Below are 7,268 nucleotides of genomic sequence, written 5' to 3'. Positions count from 1 at the left end.
ATGCAAGGTATACCCTTTCGTTGGAGGATGATGCATTGACGGGATGGTAACTAAGGCAATGAAATGATGTATGATAGAATGAATGTAAAACTAATGTTCCCCCATGTAAACTATCACTCAATACACAATAAAACACTAAAAAAAAATTGTAATAACCAGACCAAATTTATGAAAAATCCTAAAGGGTGTTCTTTGGACTGAGAACTAACCACAGCAGACAACAACCTGAGATTAACATGCATTGCAATACCTTCCAGAACTTAATCCAGATGTGGAGTATTTAAAATAAAACAAGCCTACAAAACTTAAAATAGGGAACCCAAGATATCAATTTACAATGAAGTCAACTACAAAGCCAAAAGAGGAAATAGTGTAGACATAGAACTTCCAAATGGTAATGAAGTCAAGTAGACTTCAAGATAATACTGTTTTAAACTGTGGAAAAAGTCAATACATTACAGGATAATTTCAAAGAAAATTAATATACCTTCACATCAAAATTTTAAAAAGGAAAATCAGAAAGGTTTGGTAAACATTAGTACAATAGAAATGAAAAGAAAAAGAAAACCACAAACAAAATGAATTAAGTATAGAAATTTTGTGGAACCAGGAAACCAGCAGCACCACAAAAAAATATACAGCAAAATGATGGCAATCAGTTCATACCTTTGATGAATACACTGAATGTAAATGGATTAGATGCACCAAAAGACAGAAAGCAGAAGAATGGATAAGAAAACATGACCCTTCAGTGTGCTGTCTATAAGGTGGTGGTGGTAGTTGTGTGTTGTCAACTCAATTCTGATTCATAGTGACCCTGTATAGTGTTTCTGAGAGCTGATGTTGCAATTACCAGTCCAGTGTTTCCCTTACAGCACCACATCAGGACTCATATGTTGCTGTTGTTGTCAGGTGCCATCAAGTCGGAACTGACTCATAGCGACCCCATGCACAGCAGAACGAAACAATGTCCAATCCTGGGCCAACTTCACTACCACTGCCATACTTGAGTCCATTAATGCTGCCACCTGGCCAATCCATCTCGTTGGGGGTCTTCCTCTTTTTCTCTGACCCTCCACCTTACATGATATCCTTCTCCAGTGACTGGTCCCTCCTGACAATATGTCCAACGTATGAGAGAGGAAGTCTGGCCATCTTGGCCTCAAAGGAGCACTCTGGCTGCACTTCTTCCAAAACAGATCTATTGGTTCTTTTGGCAGCCCATGGCACTTTTAGTATTCTCCTCCAACACCATAATTCAAAGGCATCAATTCTTCTACGATTTTCCTTACTCACTGTCCAGCTTTCGCATCCATATGAGATTATTGAAAATACCATGGCTTGGGTCAGGTGCACCTTAGTCCTTAAGCTGACACCTTTGCTCTTCAATACTTTAAAAAGTTCCTGTGCAGCAGGTTTGCCTAATACAATACATCGTCTGATCTCTTGACTACTGCTTCTGTGAGTGTTGATAGTTGATCCAAGAAGAATGAAGTCCTTGACAACTTCAATCTTTTCTCTGTTGATAAGAATGCTGTTTATTGGTCCAGTGGTGAGGATTTTTGTTTTCTTGACATTGAGATGTAATCCATATGGAAGGCTGTGCTCTTTGATCTTCATCAGTAAATGTTTCAAGTCCTCTTCACTTTCAGCAAGCAAGGTTGTATCATCTGCATATCACAGGTTGTTAATGAGTCTTCCTCCAATCCTGATGCCACGTTTTTCTTCATAGAACCCAGCTTCTCTTATTATTTGCTCAGCAAATAATAAGTATGAATAAGTATGGTGAAAGAATACAACCTTGTTGCACACCTTTCTTAAATTTAAAATTTAAATTTAAAACATTCTGTTCGAACAACTGCTTCTTGGTTCAGGTACAGATTCCTCAAGAGCACAATTAAGTGTTCTGTCGGCAGTTCAAGCTCACCAGCTGCTCCTCGGAAGCCCTACACAGGGTTGCTATGGGTCAGAGCTGACTCAATGGCACTTAACAATAACAACAATTTGTCTTAGTTAATAATATAAAAAAGACTAAATTTATCCTGTTAAATTCTCAGGGGAAAAAATATCTTTCAACAAACTGATGCAGCACTGGAAGTGCTTACTCGTTTATGCTAAGAAATTTGGACAATAGCTACCTGGCCAACCGATTGGAAGATTCAATATTTGTGCCATTCCAAAGAAAGGTGACGCAACAGAAATTCTCATCTTGTGGAGTGACTGGTGGGCTCGAACCATTGACCTTGTGGTTCACAATCCAATGCTTATTCCACAGAGCCACAATGATCTTCAATAAATAGCATCACAAAAAATGGAGAGAAGTTTTCACTTGACTTGGATAAACAATCAGAATCCATGGAGCACCAGGCAGGAAATCAAATGACGTCGGCAAATCTACTACAAAAGACGTTTATAAAATGCTAAAGGGCAAAGACTGAGGTCTAAGGGGTAGCTGACCCAAGCCATATTATTTTCAATTATCTCATATATATGTGAATGCTGGACAATTAATACAGAAGACAGTAGATGAATTGTTTCATTTAAATTATGATGTTGACAAAGATATTGAGTACACCATGGACTGCCAGAAGAATGAACAAATCTGTTTTGGAAGAAGGACAGCTGGATTCCTCCTTGGAAGTGAGGATGGTGAGACTTTGTCTCATGTTCTTTGGACATATTATCAGAAGTATCTGGAGAAGAACATCATGCTTGGTAAAGCGGAGCATCAGCAAAAAAAGAGGAAGACCCTCAGTGAGCTGGATTGGCACACTGACAACAACAATAGACTCAAACATAGCAATGATGAGGCCAGAGCAAGCCTGGGCAGTGGTTGGCTGTGTTATGATAGGGTTGCTATGACTGGGAACCAACCTGACAACACCTAATAACAATACACATATATATTGTTGCTCTTCCAACTCATAGCGACCCTGCAGAGGGTTTCTGAGGAGTGGCTGATGAGTTTGAACTGCTGACCTTGCAATTCAAAACCAACCTTGTGGCCCAGTGCTTATCCTACAGAGCTGCATCAGGACTCCTTATATAGGTTGTTGTTGTTGTTAAGAGTCTTAACAACAGGACCAGGACTCTGTATATACGCATTATATATACACACATAAGGAATCCTGGTGTAGTACCATAGGATAAGCACTGGGCTGCAAAATCAGTTTGAACAGCAAGGTCAGTGGTTCAAATTTACCAGACGCCCCTTAGAAACCCTATACAGGGTCACTATGAGTCAGAAATGACTGTACGACACCTAGCAACAACAACATATATATATATATATATATATATATATGTGTGTGTGTGTGTTGTTGTTGTTGTTGTTGTTCACTGCCTTCGAGTAAGTTCCAACTCACAATGCCCCCATACAGGGTTTCCAAGTAGTGGCTGATGTGTTTGAACCACCAATGATGTGGATAGCAATCAGTACTTATCCCACAACACCACACCAGGACTATATATATAATATAGTATGTGAATGTGTAAGGAGCTCTGGTAGCGTAGTGGTTACGAATCGGGCTGCGAACCTTAAGGTCAGTGGTTCGAAACTACCAGCTGCTCCACGGGAGAAAGATGAGTCTTTCTACTCCCATAAAGATTTACACCCTCAGAAACCCTGTATAGGGTCGCTATGGGTCGGAACCGACTCGACAGCACTTAACAACAACAACAATATGAAAGTGTGTATATTATTGTTGTTGTCAAGTGCCATTGGCTGGTTCCGACCTACAGTGACCTTGTAGAGTTTCCAAGGAGCAGCTGATAAGCTTGAACCACTAACCTTGTAGTTCAAACCGACTTTGCAGTCCAGTGCCACAGCGCCACACCACGATTCCAAGTGTGTGTATATGAGATACGAAATATGAAATCCCCGTGTATAATGGCTAGTGGCTACCATGTTTTATTGCAAAGTTTGAATAGCTGAGAAGTGTTGAGGAGACCTAAATGCGAGGCATTGCTGTGACTAATTTATATTGAATGGCTCTTAAATCCTCACAACAGTCCTCTATGAGTTAAACTTGTGACCAGTTGTCATGGAGTTCCAATATGTGTAGAGCTGTGCTCCATAGTGTTTCCAATGGTTAGTTTTGGGGAAGTAAATTACTGGGCTTTTTATCCAATGTATTTCTATCATGGGTGAACTTGAAATGCCAACTTATGGTTAGCAACCAAGTACATTAACCACTTGCACCACTAAAGGTATGATTATTGTCCTGGTTACACATGAGGAAACTGAAGCACAGAGAGCTTGAGTTACATGGCTGAAGCCTCACACTGCTGATGGGATGAGTATCCTTAATCAGTGTCTATGGGCACCTTATGCAGAGCTTTTTCTTAGGACTCCTTTTCTGGCTAGTGTGGAGCTCCTCTTCCAAGGGGGAGACTAAGAGCTTGCTTCCATGGGCCCAGGATGACTGAGCCCTGGTCTGGTAGATACTGACCAGCACACCAAGAAACTGTCTAGTCTTATTTTTCTCTGACATTCCTGAGGCGCATGATGGAGTCACTGACAAGTCCTTATGGGTTACATTAAGAGACCTGTGTGCGATTTATGACCCTCTACAACATTCTCTGTATTTCTATCAGGAGAGATAGTGGGCCTGGACCAATCAAGGCAAACCACACAGGGGACAGAGAGGTTCTATCCCAACACACACATCTAATAAGGACTTGTGGTTCCAGGACCTTGCTGGTGAATTGTCTGCCTTCCAATAACTTATTTCTTCTGGGTTTTCCTTAATAAAGACAGATTTCTTCATTTCCTGGGGCTCCCTTAAGATTACACTGATAACTCCCCCATTAATTATCAAATTATGCCCCATCACAAAATGATTACATTTGCTTCCTACCTAAACACCGCCCCTCATTTATGAAAAGTCTCATTTAAACTAATATGCTTTTAACTTGCTTAATTTCAACACCTCCGTAGAGGCTCCTAATGAGCTGATTCCTTGCCCAGCTGGTCCCTTGGCCTTTCCTTGTGTTCTCTGTTCCAAGACCAATTTAGATCGTGCAATACAGGGAAGGAGAGGACTGGTCTTTTGAATAGAATGCCTGGCAGGAGCCATCTTGAGTGATGTGTCTACTTAAACATGTGTTCTTGAGTCCGAGCCCCCATGAAAGTGAGATTTCACTTGCTGCTTCAAGAAACATTGCCTAAGAATGGGGCCATGGGAGCAAAACGGCCTCCAGTTTCGACTGGGCAGCTTAATGAGTCAGGTAATTATACCCGGATTCCCTTTACAAGGGCCTCTTAATTATTATTTAATAAAGAGATGATTCCAGCCTGTGACCTTCAGAGCTGGCAGCATTATAACTCTGGAGCTGAGATGTGCTTCTTCCCAAATGTTGTCCTTCTCTGGCAGGGAGACAAAGGTGCTTTGAAAGGGCCTCTCAGTCCTGTTTTATGGAGAACATCATGTGCAAACACTCTTCTTCCTGGCGCTGTCTTCTCTGGGTGTCAGATGGGTCACTTCACTGGAGTGCTGTGAATCATCAGATCAGTCTGTTCCTCTGATTAACCCTGATCTAACTCTGCTACCAGCAGGCAATGGCCTGAGGCCCTGCTGCCTTCCGTAGGCTGCCCACTGATACTGGGAGTAGGAAGAGTCGACAGCGCACACACACCATGAGCCAGGATCATTCTAAATGCTCTCAGCACATTACCTCCTTAAATTGTCACATGTTGTTGTTGTTGTTAGGTGCCATCAAGTCGGCTCCAACTCATAGTGACCCTATGCACAATAGAACAAAACACTGTCCAGTTCTGCAACATCTTAAGCTTGAGCCTATTACTGCTTCCACTGTGCCAATCCATCTCATTGGGGTCCTTGCTCGTTTTTGTTGACCCTCTGCTTTAGTGAGCATGATGTTCTTCTCCAGGGATTGGTCCCTCCTGATAACCTGTCTGACGTATGAGAGACAAAGTCTCACCATCCTAGCTTCTAAGGAGCGCTCTGGCTGTACTTACAACACAGACCTGTTTGTTCTTCTGGCAGTCCATGGTACCTTCAATACTGTTCTCCAACACCATAATTCCAATTCTTGATTCATTGTTCAACATGAAGCAATTGAAAATACCATGGCTTGGGTCAGGTGCACCTTAGTCCTCAAACTGACATCTTTGCTCTTGAACACTTTAAAGAGGTCCTGTGCAGCAGATTTGCCTAATGCAATATATCATTTGATTTCTTGGCTGATGCTTGCTTGAGTGTTGATTGTGGAACCAAGAAAAATGAAATCTTTGACAACTTTCAATCTTTTCTCTGTTTATATGGATGTTGTTTATTGGTTCAGTTGTGAGGATTTTTTTTGTTTATAATGGGTGCAACCCATACTGAAGGCTGTGGTCTTTGATCTTCATTAGTAAGTATTTTAAGTTCTTTTCACTTTCATCATTCAAGGTTGTATCATCTGCATATCCCAGTTCGTTAATGAATATTCCTCCAAGCCTGATAACATCTTCTTCTTCGTTTAATCCAGCTTCCCAGATTATTTGCTCAGCAAGGATACTGAATAATTATGGTGAAAGAATACAGCCCTGGCACACACCTTGCCTGATTTTAAAACCTTCAGTATCCCCTTGTTCTGTGTACAAGTTCCTTATGAGCACAATGAAGTGTTGTTCTTTAGCCTGTCATGATCCATATAGTCAAAAGCCTCTGAATAGTCAATAAAGTACAAGTAAACATCGTTCTGGTATTCTCTGCTTTCATATAGGTATTGTTATACCCCTCTCCCTATTTCTGTAGATCAGGAAACTGAGGCTCATTTGGCTCTACCCTTTGTCCAAGGTCATATAATTAATAATTGGGAGTGCTGGGATTTGAGCCTACAGCTCTTGGGCTCCAAAGCCTAAAAGTCTTAACAGCTGTACTACACTGCTCGGCTATGTTTGCATGGCCAGCACTTTAGAGGGTTTTCTAAGGTCCTCTGTTCATCAATAGTGATGAAGCCTCATGCTCTGATCCCAGTGGCATATACAGTCAATCATACTGCCCATCTTCTGTCCCAGTCATATTCATTACATTAGGGATTGGCCCATTCTCCAAACAAAACCAATAGGAGGCTTACCCTGGGATTTTTCAAAATGGAAAAAAAAAAAAAAAAAAGACAGGCCTTTCCCATTCTAGTGGTGTGACTCGGTAGATGGGAGGTCTCAGTAGCCACAGGTCATGGTCCAACCTTCTGGAGAATAGAGAGACAATGTTGGTGATGTTGTTGTTGCCAGGTGCCATCGAGTCAGAACCGACTCATAG

The sequence above is a fragment of the Chrysochloris asiatica genome, unplaced genomic scaffold (assembly GCF_000296735.1).
Source record: "Chrysochloris asiatica unplaced genomic scaffold, ChrAsi1.0 scaffold00031, whole genome shotgun sequence".
NCBI classification, from domain to species: domain Eukaryota; kingdom Metazoa; phylum Chordata; class Mammalia; order Afrosoricida; family Chrysochloridae; genus Chrysochloris; species Chrysochloris asiatica.
This window is presented reverse-complemented; position numbering follows the sequence as displayed.